This window comes from Pleurodeles waltl, chromosome 5 (assembly GCF_031143425.1).
Source record: "Pleurodeles waltl isolate 20211129_DDA chromosome 5, aPleWal1.hap1.20221129, whole genome shotgun sequence".
In the NCBI taxonomy this organism is placed as follows: Eukaryota; Metazoa; Chordata; class Amphibia; order Caudata; family Salamandridae; genus Pleurodeles; species Pleurodeles waltl.
In genome coordinates this window covers 1133425290-1133447089 of record NC_090444.1, presented here as the reverse complement: position 1 = coordinate 1133447089, position 21800 = coordinate 1133425290, and the positions used below count along the sequence as shown (strand labels likewise).

The 21800-nt window shown below is 45.7% G+C and overlaps 1 protein-coding gene across 1 annotated transcript in view; it reads right to left on the bottom strand.

The window, feature by feature from the left end:
• Positions 1 to 21800, bottom strand: part of LOC138296315 (amine sulfotransferase-like) — a 532156-nt gene that overhangs the window by 397758 nt on the left and 112598 nt on the right. The window lies entirely within an intron of this gene.

Below are 21800 nucleotides of genomic sequence, written 5' to 3'. Positions count from 1 at the left end.
CATTGTATGTACAGTTCATTTGCAATGTTTCAATCAATACATATTTGAAATACATGACATACTCAAAGTCGATTTTTATCCAAGGGTGTTTATTGTAGTGCCAATATATGGAGGGGAAAGTGCAATGGGATGGGGTGATGATGGAGGAAAGTCCAGGGTATTGTTCCAGTCTGTTCGTAGCACAGGTTCATTGTCCATGTCCAAGGGGACATAGGAATGGGAGCAATGGCAGGTCAAGGTGGAGAAGGTGACTGAGTGAGACACATGGGGGACAATCAGGAGAGTCTCATTTCCTGGCAGTGGTCTTGGCAAGTGTCTCTGGCTTCTGTCTGGTTTGCAGGGAACGTTTGCGGGGTGGTTCATCTTCTGCAAGTGGAGGGGTGCTGGTGGCCTGTTGGTCCTGTGGCGGGGCCTCCTGCCCACTAGCGGCAGCGGAAGTGGATGGCTGTTCAGATGACTGGCTAGTGGCAGGGGCCCGTTGGTGTGACACTGCCTCCCTCATAATGTTGGCCATGTCTGACAGCACCCCTGCTATGGAGATCAAGGTATTGTTAATGGCCTGCAAGTCCTCCCTGATCCCCTGATACAGTCCGTCCTGCAGCCGCCTGTTCTCCTGCACGTTGTCTAGGATCTGGCCCATCATGTCCTGGGAGTGTTGATAGGCTCCCAGGATCTCAGAGAGCTCCTCCTAGAGAGTTGGTTCCCTTCTCCTGTCCTCCCCCTGGCACACAGCAGTCATCCCAGTATCCCTGGTGGCCTGTGCCTCTGTCCCCTGAACGGTGTGCCCACTGTCACTGACCCCAGGTCCCTGATTGTCTTAGGTGTGAGGTGTAGCCTAGGGTCCCTGTACAGGTAGGAACACTGCTGATTGATGTGTCTTGGGGACAGAGGTTTGGGGATGCTGGTTGGGTGCTGTGATGGTGGCTTTTGATGGGGGAGGCTCTGTGGTGGTCTGTGACTGGGCTTGGGTGACCGGCTCTCAAGTGGTCCCTGATGGGCCAGGTAGATCATCCAGATCCGGAAGACTAGAGTTACTGTCATCACTTTGGGCCTCTTCTGTTGGGGGACTGGATAATGATGGTACCTCCTCTCCAGTGACATTGGCAGGGGTACCTGTGGGGATGTCAATGATGTATTATGGTTCATGCGTATGACATATTGTACATCCCTGGCTTCCCATCTATGATTGGTGTTGCCCTGCCAGCTTTTACTTTCATATGTTGGTGTATGGTGGGATTGTTAGTTTCCTTATGCTGTGCATGCTTTAGTGAGGAGTGTACATGCAGGGCTATGAGCGGTGTCCATGCATTGGTACAGCATGCAGGGCTTGGCATTTGGATTAGTGTGATGTGATGGTGGAGTGTGTGGGATGGAGTGGAGTGATGGGAGTGAGGGTGAGGGTGTGTGATGGCATGCAGGTATGGGGAGTGATAATTGATGAAAGTTGACTTACTAGAGTCCAGTCCTCCTCCGAACCCGGCCAGGCCCGCAGGATGCAGTATTGCCAAGACTTGCCCCTCCTATGCTGTGAGTTGTGGGGGAGGAGGTGGGGGTCCACTGCTAGTCCTCTGTATAGCGAGCTGGTGTCTTGCTGCTATAGAACGTACCTTCCCCATAGGTCATTCCACCTCTTCCTGATGTCATCCCTTGTTCTTGGGTGCTGTCCCACAGCATTGACCCTGTCCACGATTCTCCACCATCGCTCCATCTTTCTAGCTATTGATATTTGCTGCACCTGTGCTCCAAATAGCTGTGTCTCTACCCTGACGATTTCCTCCACCATGACCCTTAACTCCTCCTCAGTGAAACGGGGGTGCCTTTGTGGTACCATGGGTGTTGTGTGATGTGTGTTGGTGAGGGTGTGTTGGGTAATGTGAATGGGGTGTGTGATATGGAGTGCGTGAGGGGTGTATGGGTGTGAGTAGTGTGTGGCTCTAGTTGTCGCAGTGGTCTTGTCAGTCTTGTGCTAATGATTTATATTCGTAAGGGGTTGTGGGTAATGTGGGTGTGTGTTTTATAATGGTGTGGGTGTGTGGGTGTAGTGTGTGTATGGGTGTCAGGTGTGTTTTGTTTGAATTGTCCAATGTGGTGTTGTTTTGTCTGGGGTGTCCATTGTGAGCGCAGTGGTAAGTAACGCCAATGGTTTACCGCCATTGAATGTCTGCTGTGGTGATTCGTGGGTCATAATGTGATGGGTATTGTTCTGTTGGCGTAACAGTGTGGGTTTTGGGACCACCATTTTCCTCTGACCTTTAGTCTGGTGGATTTGTGTATGTGGCTGTTTTCTGTCGGACTGGTCTGTGTGTGTCATAATATGGTGGACGGATATCCACCACAGTGGCGGTAAGTTTGCTGCTGTCAGCGTGGCGGTGAGCGGGATTTACCGCCAGTGTCATAATGAGGGCCTAAATATCCATTTCGGACTAGACTCAAACTGCCTCCATCTGACATACCGATAATCCGGACCACTCCCACTTCTGTGAGGAACATATAGCAGTAAGCCTGCACCACCCATAGAAAGTAGCCTAATCTTCCATACAATAATAAAGATGGGCACAAAACACTCCATTAAAACTGTTGCACCAATAATCCTAAATACTGGGCGACAATATATGAAAACCATGCCATTTGACCCTTGAGCCAAACTCTCAATATTTTCAAATGGCACCCAACATGTCTTAATGCAAGGTACTCAAGCATCCAGGCAACTATTGTTTTCTGAAGGCCGAACGTCTATGCAGAAACTCTCTGCTCAAAAGAAAGACAATGCCACCATGTCATCTGTTATACTGGATACTATCATGAAATTACTTTTGGAGACAAAATTCTCAGTCGGTGTAGTGGTACAGTCCTCCACAGACATGGCCAAAGAGCCTAAGTCCCTCAATATGGAAAAGACAACCTTTAGACAAAAGCTAGATCGCTCTGCGTGATGCCTGGAAGCTCTTATTTTCACAGTGGTGAACACTCCCGACCAGGGTCAGTGAGCTGGAAGCAAGGAGCAGATGCAACAGTATGCGGATATATAAGAAGTGCCAGAAACAGAGGAAAAGAATGATATGCCAGGATTCTTATCCACCTTCCCCCCATCTCCTCAACCTTGAATTCAATCCCCTGTTGGAATTTCACAGGACAATGGTCTACAAGTAGCCTACAACACCAAGAAATACTCACCCAGACCTATTATATTCTGGCGTCTCCAACACCAACAGGTCCGGCTAATCATCCATACGGTGAAACGTCACAAAATATTCAAATACGAGTGCCATACAGTCACCCTGACAGCAGATCTTTCTTCTGAGACCAGCATTGTTCGAAGAAAATTCCTTTCTAAGACCCTCAAGAACTGGAGACTTTCTTGATAGCCTAGAGTAAGCCCCCATGGAGGAGACTGTGCCTCCACTAAATACTCCAGCGGTGATCTTGTTGCCTCTTCCCCTGGATACACATTCCCACTAAGGCATCCCCTGGCTACATCAAGTCAGAAACTCAGACCCCTAGGTAGAAACTGTGACTAGGATGAGGCCTCATTTTTAGGTCTGCTCTCAAAATACAATCACAAATGAACTTCATTGTTCACAGCTTCATTAGCTCTCATTTTACTTGCTCTTGTACCTACACAACACACTGTGCCTCAGGGGCCCAGCTAAGACACCTGATTGAGATAGCTCAATCACATAAAGTCTACCAACGAATACTGTATACTGTCTCACTTGTATTTTCACACCAGTTCATTCATTTCTCAATACAATGGCTGGTACTTCTCCCTCTAATTTTCCCACAACCTCATATTGACCCTTGACCACAGCCACACTAACACAGACCTCATTATGTCAATGGCATGACACTTTTTATCCATTGGAATAGTCCTAAACTGTCCTGCATCTAAAAAGAGTAGAAATAGCCTTTATTTCAGAGACCTATCTATCCCCTAAGGAATATGACAATCTCAACCGAGATTGGGTCAGACAAAAACTTTTTGCTTCATGCTCCCACCAAGTAATGAGAACAAGTTTACTAGACTCTAAACTATTCAGGAAATGTGAAGTTTCAACCTTTTTTCATAAACGACTAGCAGTGAAGATACATGCTACATGGTTAGGCCCTCTTGGTCAATACACATCCACTAAGATATTGCTACAAGACTGCTGTCTCATTATTGGCACAGTATCTGCCCCTAAGAAGATCAAACTTGAGGAGGCCGTAATCTGGCACCTCAGCAGGTATTAGACTGCTCTGGACTTCTTGACCCTTGCCATAGTTTTGACAGATACCTACTCAAATAAATTTTGCATGACCACTGCTTGGCCAAACCATGGAGGGCCTTGTCCCACTGAACTTGGATATACGTTCTTGCCATGCCCACATGGCACTAAAACCTTTTTTAATTCAAAAAGTGAAAAAGTATAAATTCATCATTTTCATCAAAAAAGTGACAAAGTCTCATTCAGAGTGGGGATTTAGAAAACCAATACCCACTAACACAATCCAACGTGTGTCCTACCACTTTTCAGTGCTCTATGGAAACTGGTGGGATCTCAGAACAAGCACAAATTTTCCTATATCTTCTTACACACTATGGGCAGCAAGCACAGTGTTTCTACAAGGCGTCATGATAAGAGATGCCTCCAATGTCCACAAACTAGAGAAATGCAAGCATCTCTGGAAGGGTGTATTACAGAATTACAACATTAATACTGTGCCTTGGCAAAAGCGATTACTCGCCTACAATAACTATCCAAGAAATTTGAGCTTAATAACGTTTTTACAATGCAAGAAGAGAAGGCCCTGCAGTCAATCAATCAATCAAATATTTTAAACCGCGCTACTCACCCATAGGGTCTCAAGGCGCTGAGGGGTGTGTCCTCGGAGATCACTTGAAGAGCCAGGTCTTGAGGTCCTTCCTAAACTGAGGCAGCGATGCGACTGCCTGAGATGAAGGGGTAAAGTTTTCCAACCTTTTGCTGCCAGGTGTGTGAAAGGACTTCTTTATGCAGGGTACGACGAGCAACTGCTGGGATGAGCGGAGAGGTCTGGAACTGGAGTACTAGGTGATGCAGTGGCTGAGGTCGGTAGGTCTGCTGGCGTGGAGAGCTCTGCAGGCCTGCACGAGGAGTCTGAAGTTGATCCTCTTTTCAACAGTGAATCAGTGGTGGTTTTTCAGGTGTTCTGTTATGTGTTCTTGGAGGGGGATGTCTAGGACGAGTCTGGTGCAGCGTTCTAGATTTGTTGCAGCTTGCTAAGGTTCTTCTTGGTGGTTCCAACATAGAGGGTGTTGCTGTAGTCAAGTCTGCTTGTGATTAGTGCGTGTGTCATTGTTTTTCGGCAGTCATTTGTATCCATCTGAAGATCTTCCGTAGGAGTCAGCGGCTGTGGAAGCAAGTGGAGGTGACGGAGTTGACGTGTCTGGTCATGGTGAGCATTGAGTCAAAGATGACACTGAGGTTTTGTGCGTGGTCTGTTGGGGTGGACGGCCTGCCAAGTGTTCTGGGCTGCCAGGAGTCATCCCAGGCTGAAGAGGAAGGTCCCAGGATGAGGATCTCGGTTTTGTCGGAGTTCAGCTTAAGGCAGCTCTCCCTCATCCAGGTGGCGACTGCTTCCATCCCATCCCTGAAGTTCTTTTTGGCTGTTGAGGGGTTCTCGGTCAGGGAGATGATCAGCTGGGTGTCATCTACATAGGAGATGATGTTCATGCCATAGGTTCCTGACGATGGGGGCCAGCGGAGTTGTGTAGCTGTTGTACAACATGGGGCTCAACGATGATCCTTGGGGTACTCCACAGCTGATGCCTGTAGGTTCTGACAGGTGTGGCGTGAGAATGACTTTCTGTGTTCTGCATGTCAGGGAGGAGTGTATCCATCAAAGGGCTTTCTGCGTATGCCTACTGCATGGAGTCTGGAGGCACAGGGTGGGTGAGATACTGTATCAAAGGTTGCTGAAAGATCAATTAGGATGAGGGCTGCTGTTTTTCCACGGTTGAGGAGGCAGCAGATGTCATCTGTGACGGTGAGCAGGGCGGTTTTGGTGCCATCTGTGGGGTTAGCTATGAATCCTGATTGGGAGACGTCAGGATATTGTTGTCCTCAATATGTTGGCATAGCTGAGTGTTGATTGCTTTCTCAGCTACCTTAGCTGGGAAAGGCAGCAGTGAGATAAGGCTGTAGTTCTTGAGATCCGTTGAGTGGGCTGTGGATCTCTTCAGAAGTGGGCGGATCTCGGCGTGCTTCCAGCCTTCGTGGTAGGTTGCTGACTCTAGGGAGCAGTTAATGATCTTGCAGAGTTCGGGCGCGATCGAGGTGCTGGCCTTGTTGAAGATGTAGTGGGGGCAGGGGGCAGTAGGGGATCCGGAGTCGATGCTGCTCATAATGGAGCGGGTCTCGTCCGTCGAGAGGCGGGTCCAAGCGTGCAGGAGTCTTGGGGGTTCAGAGGGTCCTGGCAGGGTTTTCTTTGGTGAATTTAGAGTCTTGGGGTCCGAAGCTGTCATAGATGTCTTTGATCTTCCGATGGAAGAAGGTGGACAGTTTGTCGCAGAGATCCTGAAATGGAGGGAAGTTAGCGGTCTCGGCTTGTGGTTTTGCAAATTCTCTGATAACGTTGAAGAGTTCTTTGGTGTTGTGTGTGAAGGTGTTGATGCAGTCCGTCAGGGCTTTTTTCTGGTGGACCTGATGAGGCCATGGTAGGATCTTGTGGCGGATTTGAAAGTTGCAAGGTCTTCCAGGGATTTGCTGTTCCTCTACTTCTTCTCCAGCCTCTTGTATGAGCACTTTGATTCTGGAAGTGCAGGAGTGAACCAACTGGCTTTCTTGGAGGAGTGTTTCCCTGTGGTTGTCTGGAGGGGAGCTAGGGTGTCAGCACAGTCGGTGATCCATTTGTGGACGTTGCGTGCCTAGGTGTTGGCATCTGTTGTGTCGGGGGTGGTGAGTTGCTGAGGGTGGTGATGAGTTGCTCCTGTGAGGTCTGGTTCGATTTCCTGTAGGAGGGGCGCATTGTGTGAGTGTGCTGTAAGCATAGTGATGGAAAAGTGGATGCAGTGGTGGTCGGTCCAGTGTAACAGGGTTGAGTCGATGATGATGACGTTGCTGCTGGTGGAGAAAATGGGATCGAGGGTGTGTCAGGCGATGTGCATTAGTGAGGTGACCAGTTGCTTGAGCCTGATTGTGGCTAGGCTCTTGAGTAGTGATGAGGTCTTTTGGTCTCTGAGATTGTTGAAATGGAAGTTGAGGTCTCTGAGGAGAATGTAGTTGCTGAAGGCAAGTGTGTGGGGGACTATGATGTCGATGATGGAGCCACTGAATGCTGGGCCTGGACTGGGTGGTTTGTAGATGAGAGTGCCGCAGGGGGTGGTGTGCACTTGGAAGTGGAGGTGCTCCATGAGGGGGGTGAATTCCTGTGTGTTGATTGTCAGTTGGAGGGTGGTTTTGTGGGCAATGGCTATGCCACCTCCTGGTCTGGATGGACGGTCTTTGTAGAGCAGCTTGTAGTCACTGGGGATGGCGATGCACTCCTTACAGGACAGACATTCCAAGCATGGTGAAAAAGCTGGTAGACTTCTGACATTCAAACTCAAACAAAGTAAGGCCAAGACAAATACCCCTGCGATACAGACATATTCACCACAAAGAACCATATCACAAAGGAATGTGCCTCATTCTATGCTTCTCTCTACATCTCGGAAGCTCCACATGATCTCAAAATGAGAGGAAATTAATGCCTGTCATCCAAATTCCCTGCTTGTGGGATCCTGTCCATGACGAACTTGATAGTCCCATTTCAGACAAAGAAATTATTGAAGCTGTCAAATCAAAGCTGTTAGACCTGACAGCCCTAGGGTGGTCTTTCCCCCAACGTTTTTGCCTACCTCCTTCATTTTTCTGACCTCATTTTTCCTGGTATTAGAACTCTTCACAACATGCTAACCTGTGCTAATGTGTTTGTGCTCTCACCCCCAGACATGGTAATATTGGCATATCCCCAGTTGGCATATTTAATTGACTTATAGGTCCCTAGTAAAGGGCACTACATGTGCTTATGGCCTGTAAATTAAATGCTACTTGTGGGCCTGCAGCAATGATTATGCCACCCACTTAAGTAGCCCTTTAACCATGGCTCATATCTGCCACTGTGCAGTTTTACACTACCCTTTTGACCTGGTAAAATAACTCTTTTGTGAGGCCCAAACCTTCCTTTTTTAAACAAGTCACCTCTGAGATAGGCCCTGGAAAACCCAGAGTGCAATATATTTAAAAATCAGGACATGTACTTTTATGGTTTAAATGTCCAGGTAGTGAAAAACTCTCAAAATGTTTTTTCACTACAGGCAGGTCTATCTCACCCATAGGATACCATTGGCATATCCTTTTTACTTCTTAGAAGTGTAATTCACTTTCTGGAAGAAATAAACTTTTTGAGTCTGGTATTTCTGGAATCACAATTTAAAATCACAACTTATGATGAGATTGGATTTTAAATTGGAACTGGGAAACAGCTAAAGTTGGCATTTTTTTACTTTAGTCATTTGGTGCCTGCTGCCTGTCTCTGATCACCTGTCTGGAGTAGGTGACAGCAGGCGTTATGTATTCCCTCTAGACAGCCACACACAATGGGATCTTATGTATGGCTTGATAGGCCACCATGGAGGATGGGAGGGAGAAGATGGGTACAGCATCACAAACACCTGAATAGGTTATGTCCTGCCCTATCACACAATGGGCTGCATAACCCCCTGTAGTGAGTCGGGAGCCAGGGCAGGAAAAGCAGGACCACTGTGTACTTCAAAGGCCTGTCTTTGAATTCTCCCCCACTTCAAATGCCCAACTGGGTATACGTACTGGACTTCTGACACCACCAACTCAGTACACTTCTTGATCTGTGAAGACTGCCAGGAAGAAGAACTGCTGTACTGTTAAAGGACTGCCACTCTGCTGGGCCTCTGCTTTGCTGGACTCCTGCCTTGCTGCCCTTCTGCCTGCTGCTCTCATTTGCCTGGGAGAGAAGGATGGATCCGCATCACTTTAACCCAGAATGACTCCAAGAGCTAGCTGCCTGGTCTCTTGATCTGAAGCCTCAGGTATATAAAATAATTCCAACCAACCTGCTCCTTCACCTGGACTCTGCCATCTGTGAGTCTGACCTGCCAAATGGTGCCATCCCAGTCCTGGACCCTTGAAAGTGTGCCTAAGGTGTTTCCTCCAGTGGAGTGGATGAATCCTCTGCTGCAGGAGCAAAACAAATACATTGTCACTGTTACATGGATCAGAATCGGCGCCTCACTGCTACTGCGTGGGCTGGAACTAATGCATGGACTCGCATTGCTGCCTTTAGGGATCGAAACATCGCCTTTGGAACCTCCACTGCAGGTCACTTTCCCCGGCACCAGCTGCTCATATCCCTCATTGACAGCAGCCTCCCTGACATCTCTTCCGCATCGGAGCCTTGATGCTTATCATAACTGATGCATCGCCTCAGCGGACAAAAAGCATCTCTGACAACGACACAGCAAGCCTTGTTGATGGTATCCTCAAGGATGACACAACAGGACCTCGCACTACAGCTTCGCCCCATCTCGGAACCGATGCATCGCATCAGCTGTGTGACACATCTGTGTTTCAAACCCATGCAACACTCTGCAGTCAGGATTTTCGGTACTTTGGTTCAGCGGGCCTAACTGGGTCCCTGTAGCTGTCGGCCTGACAGCTTTTGACTTTGTCCCGGTCTGGCACTTCTAGATATTACCAATTGGCGCTTCTTGCTTTTAAGTACTATTTGACAGTTTATTCTTTAAAAAAGCATAACTCCAGTTCTACTAATTGGATTTTTGTTGTTTTGGTATTGTTTTATTTATTAAATTTAGTTGTAATGTTCTATCCTTGTACTTTACACATTACCTCTATGTTAAGCCTGACTGCCTTGTGCCTTAGTCAACTACTAACTCAACATCTAACAAACGCCCACCTGCAAAACCTTAGGGGAAGATGGATTCCCCAAAGACGCTTATAAGATCACAGCACCTGTCTCTATCCTACTTTTTGGATGAGTCTTCAGAGACACAATGGAATCAGGAAGCCTATCAACTGAATCTAATAAAGTCCTGATCACTTTAGTGCCCAAACCGGGGCAAGCCCCATATATAGCTGATCAATAGTGATGTGAAAATTCTAGCTAAAGTCCTTGCCTCCAACTTAAACAAAGTCATCTTTGAAATGATTCGCAAAAAAGCAACTAGGCTTTCTTCCTTAGTGCCCCTGCAGATATCATCTACGAACCTTCCTGCACCTTATATGGCAAAGCCAAACCCACCTAGATGGAAGAGTGTCTCTCTATTCCTCGATTCCAAGAAGGCTTTTGATTGAGTCAAGCAGAGAGTACTTACTGCAGACCATGGCCAAAATGGGCACTGGCTCCAATTTCCTAAAGTGGATGCAACTGCTGTACACCTGCCCCATGGCTATGATTTAATGCAATGGCTTGTTGTCTGATACAATAAGCATTCGTAGGGGCACTCATAAGGGCTGCCCTCTATATCCATTACTATTCTTGATTTCACTGGTACCTCTTGCCATTGCCTTAAGTTGTCACCTGAGGTTGAGGGCATCACCACATGTGCAGGCCAACTGAAACTGATGGTATACGCAAATGACATACTCATTACTTTGGCATTTCTCAGTACATCTGAATATACACTCTAATGACCGTGATTGGTTAGTTTTTAACCCCTTCGCTGCCAGGCCTTTTCCCCTGCTGCCCGAGCCTTTTTTTTGGGCTATTTGGGGCAGTTCGCGCTTAGGCCCTCATTACATTTTCTCCACATAAGCTACCCATGCCAAATTTGCGTCCTTTTTTTTCCAACATCCTAGGGATTCTAGAGGTACCCAGACTTTGTGGGTTCCCCTGAAGGAGACCAAGAAATTAGCCAAAATACAGCGAGCATTTCATTTTTTAAAAACAAAATGGGAAAAAGGGCTGCAGAAGAAGGCTTGTGGTTTTCTCCCTGAAAACGGCATCAACAAAAAGTTTGCAGTGCAAAAATCACCATCTTCCCAGCTTTCAGGAACAGGCAGACTTGAATTAGAAAACCCCATTTTTAAACACAATTTTGGCACATTACTGGGACTTACCCCATTTTTACTAATTTTTGTGCTTTCAGCCTCCTTCCAGTTAGTGACAGAAATGGGTATGAAACCAATGCTGGATCCCAGAAAGCTAAACATTTCTAGAAAATAGACAAAATTCTAAATTCAGCAAGGGGTAATTTGTGTAGATCCTACAACTTTTTCCTACAGAAAATAACAGCTGAAATAAAAGAATATTGAAATTTAGGTAAAAAAACAGCCATTTTTCTCCATGTTTTACTCTGTAACTTTTTCCAGCGATGTCAGATTTTTTAAAGCAATATACCGATATATCTGCTGGACTCTTCTAGTTGCGGGGATATATAGGGCTTGTAGGTTCATCAAGAACTCTAGGTACCCAGAGCCAATAAAGGAGATGCACCGTGCAACGGATTTTCATTGTATACCGGGCATACAGCAATTAATTTGGTGAAATATAAAAGTGAGAAATAGGTGTCAAGAAAACCTTTGTATTTCCAAAATGGGCACAAGACAAGGTGTTGAGAAGCAGTGGTTATTTGCAAATCTCTGAATTCTGGGGTGCCTATACTAGCATGTGAATAACAGGGCATTTCTCAAATAGACGTCTTTTTTACACACTGTTTTACATTTGGAAGGAAAACATGTAGAGGAAGACAAGGGGCAATAACAATTGTTTTGCTATTCTGTGTTCCCTGTAGTCTCCCGATACAAATGGTACCTCACTTGTGTGGGTAGGCCTAATGCTCGCGACAGGAAACACAACATGGACACATCACATTTTTACATTGAAATCTGACATGTTTTTTGCAAAGTGCCTAGCTGTAGATTTTGGCCTGTAGCTCAGCCGGCACCTAGGGAAACCTACCAAACCTGCACATTTTTTAAAACAAGACACCTAGGGGAATCCAAGATGGGGTGACTTGTGGGGCTCTGGCTAGGTTATGTTACTGAGAATCCTTTTCAAACCTAAAAATGTGGCCAACAAACACTTTTACCTCTAATTTCAGTGACAGAAAGTTCTGGAATCTGAGAGCAGCCACAGATTTCCTTCCACCCAGCGTTCCCCCAAGTCTCCCGATAAAAATGGTACCTCACTTGTGTGGGTAGGCCTAGCACCCGCAACAGGAAATGCTCCAAAACACAACGTGGACACATCACATTTTCCCAAAGAAAACAGAGCTGTTTTTTTGCAAGGTGCCTAGCTGTGGCTTTAGGCCTCTAGCTCAGCCAGCACCTAGGGAAACCTAGCAAACCTGCACATTATTGAAAACTAGACACCTAGAGGAATCTAAGGTGAGGTGACATGTGTGGATCTGACCAGGTTCTGTTACCCAGAATCCTTTGCAAACCTCAATTTGCCCCAAAAAACTTTTTCCTCACATTTCGATGACAGAAAGTCCTGGAATCTGAGAGGAGCCACAAAGTTCCTTCCACCCAGCGTTCTCCCAAGTCTCCTGATAAAAATGGTACCTCACTTGTGTGGGTAGGCCTAAGGCCCGCAACAGGAAATGCCCCAAAACACAACGTGGACACATCACATGTTCTGAAAGAAAACAGACCTTTTTTGCAAAGTGCCTAGCTGTGGATTTGGCCTCTAGCTCAGCCGGCACCTAGGGAAACCTACCACACCTTTGCATTTTTGAAAACTAGACAACTAGGGGAATCCAAGATTGGGTGACTTGTGGGGCTCTCACCAGGTTCGGTTACCCAGAATCCTTTGCAAACCTCAAAATTCGGCTAAAAACACTTTTTCCTCACATTTCAGTGATAGAAAGTTCTGGAATCTAAGAGGAGACACAAATTTCCTTCCACCCAGCATTCCCCCAATTCTCTCGATAAGAATGGTACCTCACTCTTGTGGGTAGGTCTACTGCCCACGAAAGGAAATGCCCTAAAACTCTTTCTGGACACATCAATATTATCAAATACAAAACTACCTGTTTTTGCGGAGGGCATCTGCATTTTTGGTCCTTTGCTCAGCAGCCATCTAGGGAAACCTACCATACCCAGACATTTCTGAAAACTAGACACTCAACGGAATCCAGGGGGGTGTGTCTTGCGTGGATCCCCCAATGTTTTCTTACCCAGAATCCTGAGCAAACGTCAAATTTAGCTAAACAATCACATTTTTCCCACATTTCTGTGTGGGACCACTACACCGGGACAAATTTCCTACCACCCAACGTTCCCCTTAGTCTCCCGGTAAAAATGATACCTCACTTGTGTAGGTGGGCCAAGTGCTTGTGACAGGGAAGAGCCAAAAACATGTCAAAATTGAGGGGGAACTAAAGTGGGTCCAAAAGGGCAATTTGAAAAAAACATTTTAAGGCTGAGAAGTGCAGCAGAATTTTTGTCGGTATAGATGAGACAATGCTGGGTGGTAGGAATATTGTGGAGTCCTGCAGTTTCTGGAAGGTTCCATCACAAAAATGTGGGAAAAATGTGTGATTTCCAGCAAAGTTGGAGGTTTGCAGGGCATTGTGGGTAAGAAAATTGTGTGGGATGCATGTGAAGCACACCACCCTGGAATCATCCAGATATTTAGTTTTCAGATGTGTCTAGGTCTTGTGGATTGTTCTACATGTCAGTGTCCCAAAGTCCATAAAGTGCAGCCCTCACCATTCCAAGTGGGACGATCTTGAGAGCTAGCCAAGCTCTCATGGCCCAAATGTAAAACCAAAACCCAAAATAATCAATTGCCCCCTTGTTTGCCATGGGATAAGATGTTTTAGTGTGTGAGTGTTGTGTGTTGTGAATGCATGTGTGTGACAAGGTTTGTTGGTGTGTGTTGCGGTGTGTGGGTATGTATGTGTGCATGCATGGGTGGTGGTGGGTATGCGTGTGTGCATGAGTGTATATGGGTGCGTGTGTGGGTGTGATATATGTGCGAGGGGGCAGGAGAGGGAGGGGGAGAGTGGGGAAGGACTGGGGAGGGGGCAGGGGAGATCCCTATCAGTGTCAGGGAAGGGATTCCCTGGCACTGATAGTGCCTACCGCCATGATTTTTATGGTGGTAAGTTTGGCACGGAAACCATGGCAGTAGGCCGGGTCGTAATCCCAAGGGTGGGATTGTGGCAGCCACCGGGCTGGAGACTGAAGTCTCCAGCCCAGTGGCCGTTTCCACCCTGGCGGTCGGTGTGTTAAAGTGGCAGATTGGGATGGCGGTAACCGCCATGGTCCAAATCCCATTTGTTTTACCGCCGGCCTGTTGGCGGTATTACCACCACTTTAACACCGACCGCCAGGGTTGTAATGAGGGCCTTAATGTGCTGTGTTACACAATTGTTTTTTATAAATGCTTGTTTTACCAATGCTTGTTTGCTAATGTGAGCAGATGTAGACATGTGCTTCTAATTGGGTGTGGTGTAGACATGTGCTTCTAATTGGGTGTGGTGACTCATCCACATGTGGAAACTCAACTGCTTTCCTGATTGGCTATAAATAGCAGACTGAAGCATGCCTCCCTGCTTGGCTTTGTTTTGCTTCCTGATCTCAGCATCTGATTTGGCAGTCCAGCCCCTGCTGTTATCCTCGATTCAGGACTTTTGAGTCAATTCTTTTCTTCATTCCTGTATCAGCTGACACCAGGCATTCCTCCAGCACTCCGGAAAAGACTGCAGCTAAGTGACTAGTATTCTCCAGGGTGTTGGTTCTTTGAGCGTCGTGCTTTCCTAGAACAGCTGGTGTATTTCAGACCTCGTATTTTGTCAGAGTGCTTATCTTGAAGAGACTAATGCATTTCTGAACATTCTACATTATTATTGTAGTTACTTGCCTAAATGTGCTTCAGGAAATCTGCTTGAGTTCAAGTACTACAAAAAGTGACAGTACAATTGTGAAAGAACATTTACGTGACTTTTCTTTCTCTAATATCATAACTCTTGGATTTAAATTGTGTCATTAATGCCTGTGTTTCAGGTTTGAGGAATTTGCTTTTGAAGGGTTTTTCACACACACAGTGAAACCAAACTAAAGTGTGCCACCCTAACTGTTTAAACCCAGAGTGGATATTTGTATTTCTTGGATTGTTTTTGTTCCTTTTAGTTTAACCCTATGCATGCAAGAAAGTTATATGTGATATAATTAATGTCCTTGTTTGTCTTTCTTGTGCATGATAAGTGCAACCACAGTTCTAACTGTAGTGTGCAACAGTGAATCTCTGTGAAGCCAGCCCTAGTGTTGCAGTACTTATTGTTATAGTACTCAGTTTGGGTTTTTGGTAATGCAGTGTTAGTAATTGTGCCAACAGTTACTATTATCCAAGAAAAGTGCTGGAGCATCCCGGTGTTCTTCTACCGCTCCCGTGCCCATATCAGAAAGAGAGATTCAGTTTCAAGGAAGTTGAGTGCACTAACTCTACTATCACTCTGTCAACAACGACCTGCCCCCCTGTCAGGGAGACCAGATCCTCAGGGCCTGCGCACGTTCCCAACATATCCACCACCAGACAGCTCCAAAGCTCCGATAGAAATACCACAGAGCCTGAGAGAGTCCAAGTGGGGGAAAAGGGGATTAGGTAGGGAACAGCTGGGAAGGAGACCTGTAGGAGGCAAGAGGTTTAACAACACAATGTAAAGATATAATCACAATGACTTTCAATAGACTATGGTTCTAAGAGTTCTTATACTGTAATCATAGATAACCTAAGAAATGACTATATTTAGACCTCAAGAAATCTAGGTACCTGGAACAAATCAAGAATGGGTTAATACAATGTTTCATATGAGCTTTCCATGAAATATCACATTCTATCTAGAATACAAGAACCTTCTAGAATAATGTTTCAGAACAAACATTGCATTTTTACATGAGGACAAAGGCTATCTGAAACATTTCCTAGAAACAATAGGAATTTTACTAGGGACTTAATATGCACAAAGAATGTCACTTTTGAATTAAGCATCTTCACAGAAAATCCAAAAGCTCGGGATAAATGTGTGCACCTCAACAAACACAACACACCAAAGTTTTCAATGCCATGAAATGATCACGCACACTGTCGAACTAAGAGCCAAGAGCTTTATTGCAGGGTTGAATCGCGAACTCTGTTGAACTAAGAGCCAAGCGCTTTATGCCAGGGTTGAATCGCGCACACTGTTGCCGATTCAAACAAGAATATGTAAATGCCAAGAAATGATCACGCACACTGTTGCCGATCTGAATGCCAAGGTTTGCATGAGAGAAATGAATTGCCCACTCTGCTGATTCGAACAAGAGTATGCAAATGCCAAGAAATGATCGCGCAATTGCTGCCGATCTGAACGTCAAGGTTTGCATGCTGGGAATGAATCGCGCACACTGCCGATTCGAACAAGAATATGCAAATGTCATGAAATGATAGCGCACACTGCTGCCGATCTGAACGTCAAGGTTTACATGCTGGGAATTAATTGCGCACACTGCCGATTCGAACAAGAATATGCAAATGCCATGAAATGATCGCGCACACTGTTGCCGATCTGAATGTCAAGGTTTACATGACAGCAATAAATTGCGCACTCTGCCGATTCGAACAACAACATGCAAATGCCATGAAATGATTGCGCACACTGTTGCTGATCTGAGTGCCAAGGTTTACATAAGAGCAATGAATCGCGCGCTCTGCCGAGTCGAACAACAATATGCAAATGCCATGAAATCATCGCGCACACTGTTGCCGATCTAAAAGCGAAGGTTTACATGAGAGCAATGAATCGCGCACTCTACCGATTCTAACAAAAATATTCAAATGCTATGAAATGATCGCGTACACTGTTGCCAATCTGAATGTCAAGGTTTACATGCTGGGAATGAATTGCGCACACTGCCGATTCGAACAAGAATATGCAAATGCCATGAAATGACTGCGCACACTGTTGCCAATGTGAACGTCAAGGTTTACATGCTGGGAATGAATCGCGCACACTGCCGGTTTGAACTAGAATATGTAAATGCCATGAAACGATCGCGTACACTGAAAGTTTCACAAGTAGGCCCAAAACTCGAAAGTCTGTGAGAACGGGGTCGGGGGCCCAGCCTGACCTCCACCTTACTGCCCTGCTCAAGGATCACCAATATAATGAGCGGCAGGCCTGGAACATCAAGGTAGGCCTCAGGAACAGGAGCTCAGGAAGTTGCTGCTGCTCTGCACCAGGACCTCTGAATAGTGAGCACGTGGAGCTGGGCTGGCTCCCTTATATAGAGTCTGACCCAGCCCACAAACCACACCTAGTCATGCTGCAGGGAAAGCTTCTAGAAGGTCCTAGAAAGGGACCACACCCTAACACACTCAGTAAGCCTGCAGCAATACCTTGCAAATGAACAGTTATTGCAAACATCATTAATAGTGTTTTTCAAGGTTAAACTCTGCAATGCAAAAGGTTAACACACGGCATATAAACACAATGCATGAATTATGCTCTTGCATAAAGACTGGGTTTTTGCATTTTTGTCGCCCGTAGAGCACGCACTGTCCTGATGTTGACAGCATTCCCCTCTCCCAAATGCATACTAGGGCCTGGTTTGCCTGGGTTAAGACGATGAAAACGTCTCACTAGACGTGGAGCATGAATGTCAGATGCAGAGACCCATGAGTTGCTTTCAGGACTATAACCTTTCCAAGAGATCAGATACCACAGGATACGACCTCTAAGTTTGGAATCCAACACCTGTTTAACTTCGTATTCCAATTCCCCCTGTACTAGAACTGGAGCTGGTTGGGAGCGTACCTTCTGGACTGCTTTTTTCAGGAGGGAAGTATGGAACACCGGATGAATACGTAGTGAGTGGGGCAACTGCAGTTTATAGGTCACTGGATTAATTTGCTGGAGGACAGTGTAAGGACCTATGAATTTGGGATTAAACATGTGCTTTTTCTTGAAGTCAATATTTCTTGTAGAAAGCCGCACTTTATCACCTGGATGATACTGAGGTCCTTCACAATGTTTCTTGTCGTAGTGCTTTTTGTATTTTTGTTTAGCTTTTTCTAGATGCTGTTGAATCAGTTTCTGGGTTTGATGGAGTTGTTGAATGGTTTCCGACACCCCTGGTGTAAGAGAACTTTCTTGAGGAATTGTGATGGGCAAAGTATCAGGATGGTAGCCAAACAAGCCAAAAAAGGGTATGACACCAGTGGAGGTGTGAAACGAGTTATTGTAGGCTAGTTCAGCTAACCAGAGCATTGATGTCCAGGAATGAAGTGCTTTCTCAGCGTAAGCACGCAGGTATTGTTTCAATGTCTGATTCAGTCTCTCAGTTTGGCCATCTGTTTGAGGATGATAGCTAGTAGATAGTGTGGATGTAAGTTGAAGCGTTTTGCCCCACGTTTTCCAGAAGTTGGAGGCAAATTGCGATCCTCGATCGGAGAGAATCATTCTCAGCAGCCCGTGATAATGGACCACTCTATTCAGTAGGATGGTTGCCAGTTCACTGGAGGTGGGCAATTTCTTACAGGCAATGAAATGTCCATATTTCGTGAGACTATCTACCACCACAAGGATTACTGAGTGCTGTTGAACAACTGGTAGACCTGTAATGAAGTCTAACGAGATGTGTTCCCAAGGTCGACGTGGAGTTGGGAGCGAATGCAACAAACCTTTCGGTTTTGAATGACTTGTCTTGATGCGAGCACAGACTTCGCAGTTAGTGACCATTGTTTTAACGTCTTTTGTCAGAGTAGGCCACCAAAAGTAGCGTTGGATTAATTCAAGAGTTTTAGGAGTGCCTGGGTGACCTGCCGTAGGTATAACATGCAACCAATGAAATACTAACTTGCGAAGCTTGGTAGTGGGCACGAACAAACGTGCATCATGGAAAAGTAGTCCTTGCTTGATTGATCTTTTGGGATCTGCTTGAGCCCATGCCTGCCATTTCTCAATGGTGAAGGAATTACGGATGTCTTCAAAGAAGTCTTCGGTCCTTATGATGCAGAGGACCTTGTCTGGAGCAATGATAGCTCTGGAATGCTGGATTGTAGGTAACATGGTAGACTCTTGGTGGGACAAGGTGTCTGCTTTGCGATTATCTTTACCAGGACAAAAAAGTTACCACAAAATCGAACTCAGCAAAAAACAGTATCCAGCGTAATTGCTGAGTAGTCAAAAGTCTAGCTGAACTCATGAACTGGAGATTGCGATGATCAGTATACACTGTGATAGTGTACTTGGCACCTAACAAATGATGTCTCCACTCTTTCAAGGCATCACGGATCGCCAGAAGCTCTTTCTCAGCAATGACATAGTTCTGTTCGGCTTCGTTCAGTTTTCGAGACATGTAAGCTACAGGATGAAGTTGGCCAGTGTCTTTACTTCGCTGTAACAAGACTGCACCAATTGCCACATTTGAGGCATCTCCTTCAACTATGAACGGACGATCCACATCAGGGTGAGTCAAGACTGGGGCAGTGGAAAAAGATTCTTTCAAAGTTGAAAATGCTCTGTCAGCTTCTGGAGACTGCATACATTTATCTTTCTTTCTCAATAACTTGGTGATTGCTCCACTGTCTGAGAGAAATGGTTTATAAGCCTGCGATAAAAGTTTGCAAAACCCAGGAAGCACTGTACATCTCGAACAGTCCTTGGAGTGGGCCAATCGGATACAGCTTGTACTCTCTTTTCTGCCATGACCATACCTTGAGGGGTAAGGATAACCCATAAAAACTCAACTGTGGTAACATGAAACCCACACTTGGTTAGTTTGCAATATAAATGATGCTTTTGAAGAGTTGTGAGAATCTTCTTGACATGTTGTACATGTTCGGTTTCATTGTCAGAGTAGATCAAAATATCATCGATATAGACTATTGCAAATATGTCTAGATACTCTCTAAGGACGTCATTCAGGAAAAATTGAAATGCTGCTGGAGCATTGCACAGTCCAAAGGGCATTACGGTGTATTCAAAGAGACCATATCTTGTCTTGAACGTAGTTTTCCATTCGTCACCTTCTCTCATTCTGACTAAATGGTAAGCACCTCGTAGATCGAGCTTAGTGTAAATCTTTGCTTTTTTCACTTGATCCAACAAGACAGGAATCAGAGGCAAGGGGTATTTGTTCTTGACGGTGACCTTGTTCAAATCCCTATAGTCAATCCAGATTCGAAGGTCCCCAATAGCCTTGGGGACAAAAAACAAAGGAGAGGCTACAGGAGACTTGGAAGGGCGGATGAAGCCATTCTCTAAGAATTGATCTACGTACTTTCATAAGTGTTGATTTTCATGTTCTGACAAGGCGTACACACGACAGCTAGGGAGAATCACACCTGGAGTTAGATCAATTTGGCAGTCATAAGGTCTAAGAGGAGGCAAGGTTTCTGCTTCCCTTTCATCAAACACATCTTCATAGGATGAATACTGCTTGGGCAACTTTACTTCTTTCTCTGCTGCATGTGAGAGTTGCAATTTTTGGCGACTCGAGACGTCTGGAGACATTTCTCCTTACAGAAGGCGGAAGAGAACACGACTTTCCGTTCTGCCCAGTTAATCTCAGGATTGTGATGAGTTAACCATGGTAAGCCAAGGATAATTCCATACTGAGGAGCATGGATAACGTCGAAGATGAGCTTCTCTTCATTTTGGTTCTTTGATCTCCCCCATCACAGATCACCGACAAGGGGACAGTCTGAAGAGTTACTGGGCCTCCAGTCAAGAGTTTTCCGTCTACTGCTTGTATTATCTCTGGAGTCTTTTTCTTAGTGCATGGGATCCCCCATGCGCGAACCAATTGGGCATCAACAAAGTTCCCGGTAGCCCCAGAATCTACGAGGGTGTTCTTGAAATAGTTATTTTTCTTTACTTGCACTTTAATGCCCAGCTTGAGATGCCCAGACTGTGAAGGGTCCACGGTGACACCCAAGAGCAACCCTTCTTTACATCTTGGGTGATCTAGTTTTCCAGCTTGACTTGTACATTGGCTGCAATTTTATGGACAGGACCTCGTTTGCTCTTTGGTTTGATTGGACAATCTTTGGCGAAGTGACCCTTGCGCCCGCAATAAAGACATTGTCCGTTATTTCTACGTAGGTCCTTTTCCTCTTTGGTCAAAGGTCTCCTGATTGTTCCGATTTCAATGGGTTCCGGAGTTCTCTCTTTCTGAGTTCTTGATTCTCTGTGATCGTGATCACGCCAGGAATATTTCTCAGTCTTTTTGCGTGTTCCCGTTCGTTCTGCAAGATGATGATCTAGTCTCAAAACAAGGTTTATTAGATCTTGACAATCTGCAGGCTGCTGAGCAAGAATGTCCTTTAACTCATCCTTGAGTCCTTTGTAAAACAAGGCCACTTGCTTTTCTTCAAGCCAGATTGTCTCTCCTACCAGCCGATTAAAACTAGCTAAGTAGGAAACTAGATCTTGGTTACCTTGTCGCAAGTCTAATAGTTCACAATCTGCCGACAATGTCACTGTTCTTCGATCAAACACTCGTTCAAACTCATGGACAAAATTTCTCCAATTTTAAAGAAGGGGACTGTCTTTATGCACAAGAGGGATTGCCCAGGTGGCTGCTTCCCCAGTCAGGTAAGATAACAAGAAGACCACCCTGGATTGGGCATCAGGGAAAGTGTTTGGTCGGCAAGTAAAATGTAATTCCACTTGAACCAAGAAAGATTGCACTTTCAAGGGATCGCCTGAAAAACGTTCTGGAGGAGCCAGGGGGATAGCTGAGGGAACGTTGAGGGAAATGTTCGTAGGAGGATTACCTCCAGACCAGAACTTGAGAAGGAGGACCAGCCCAAGA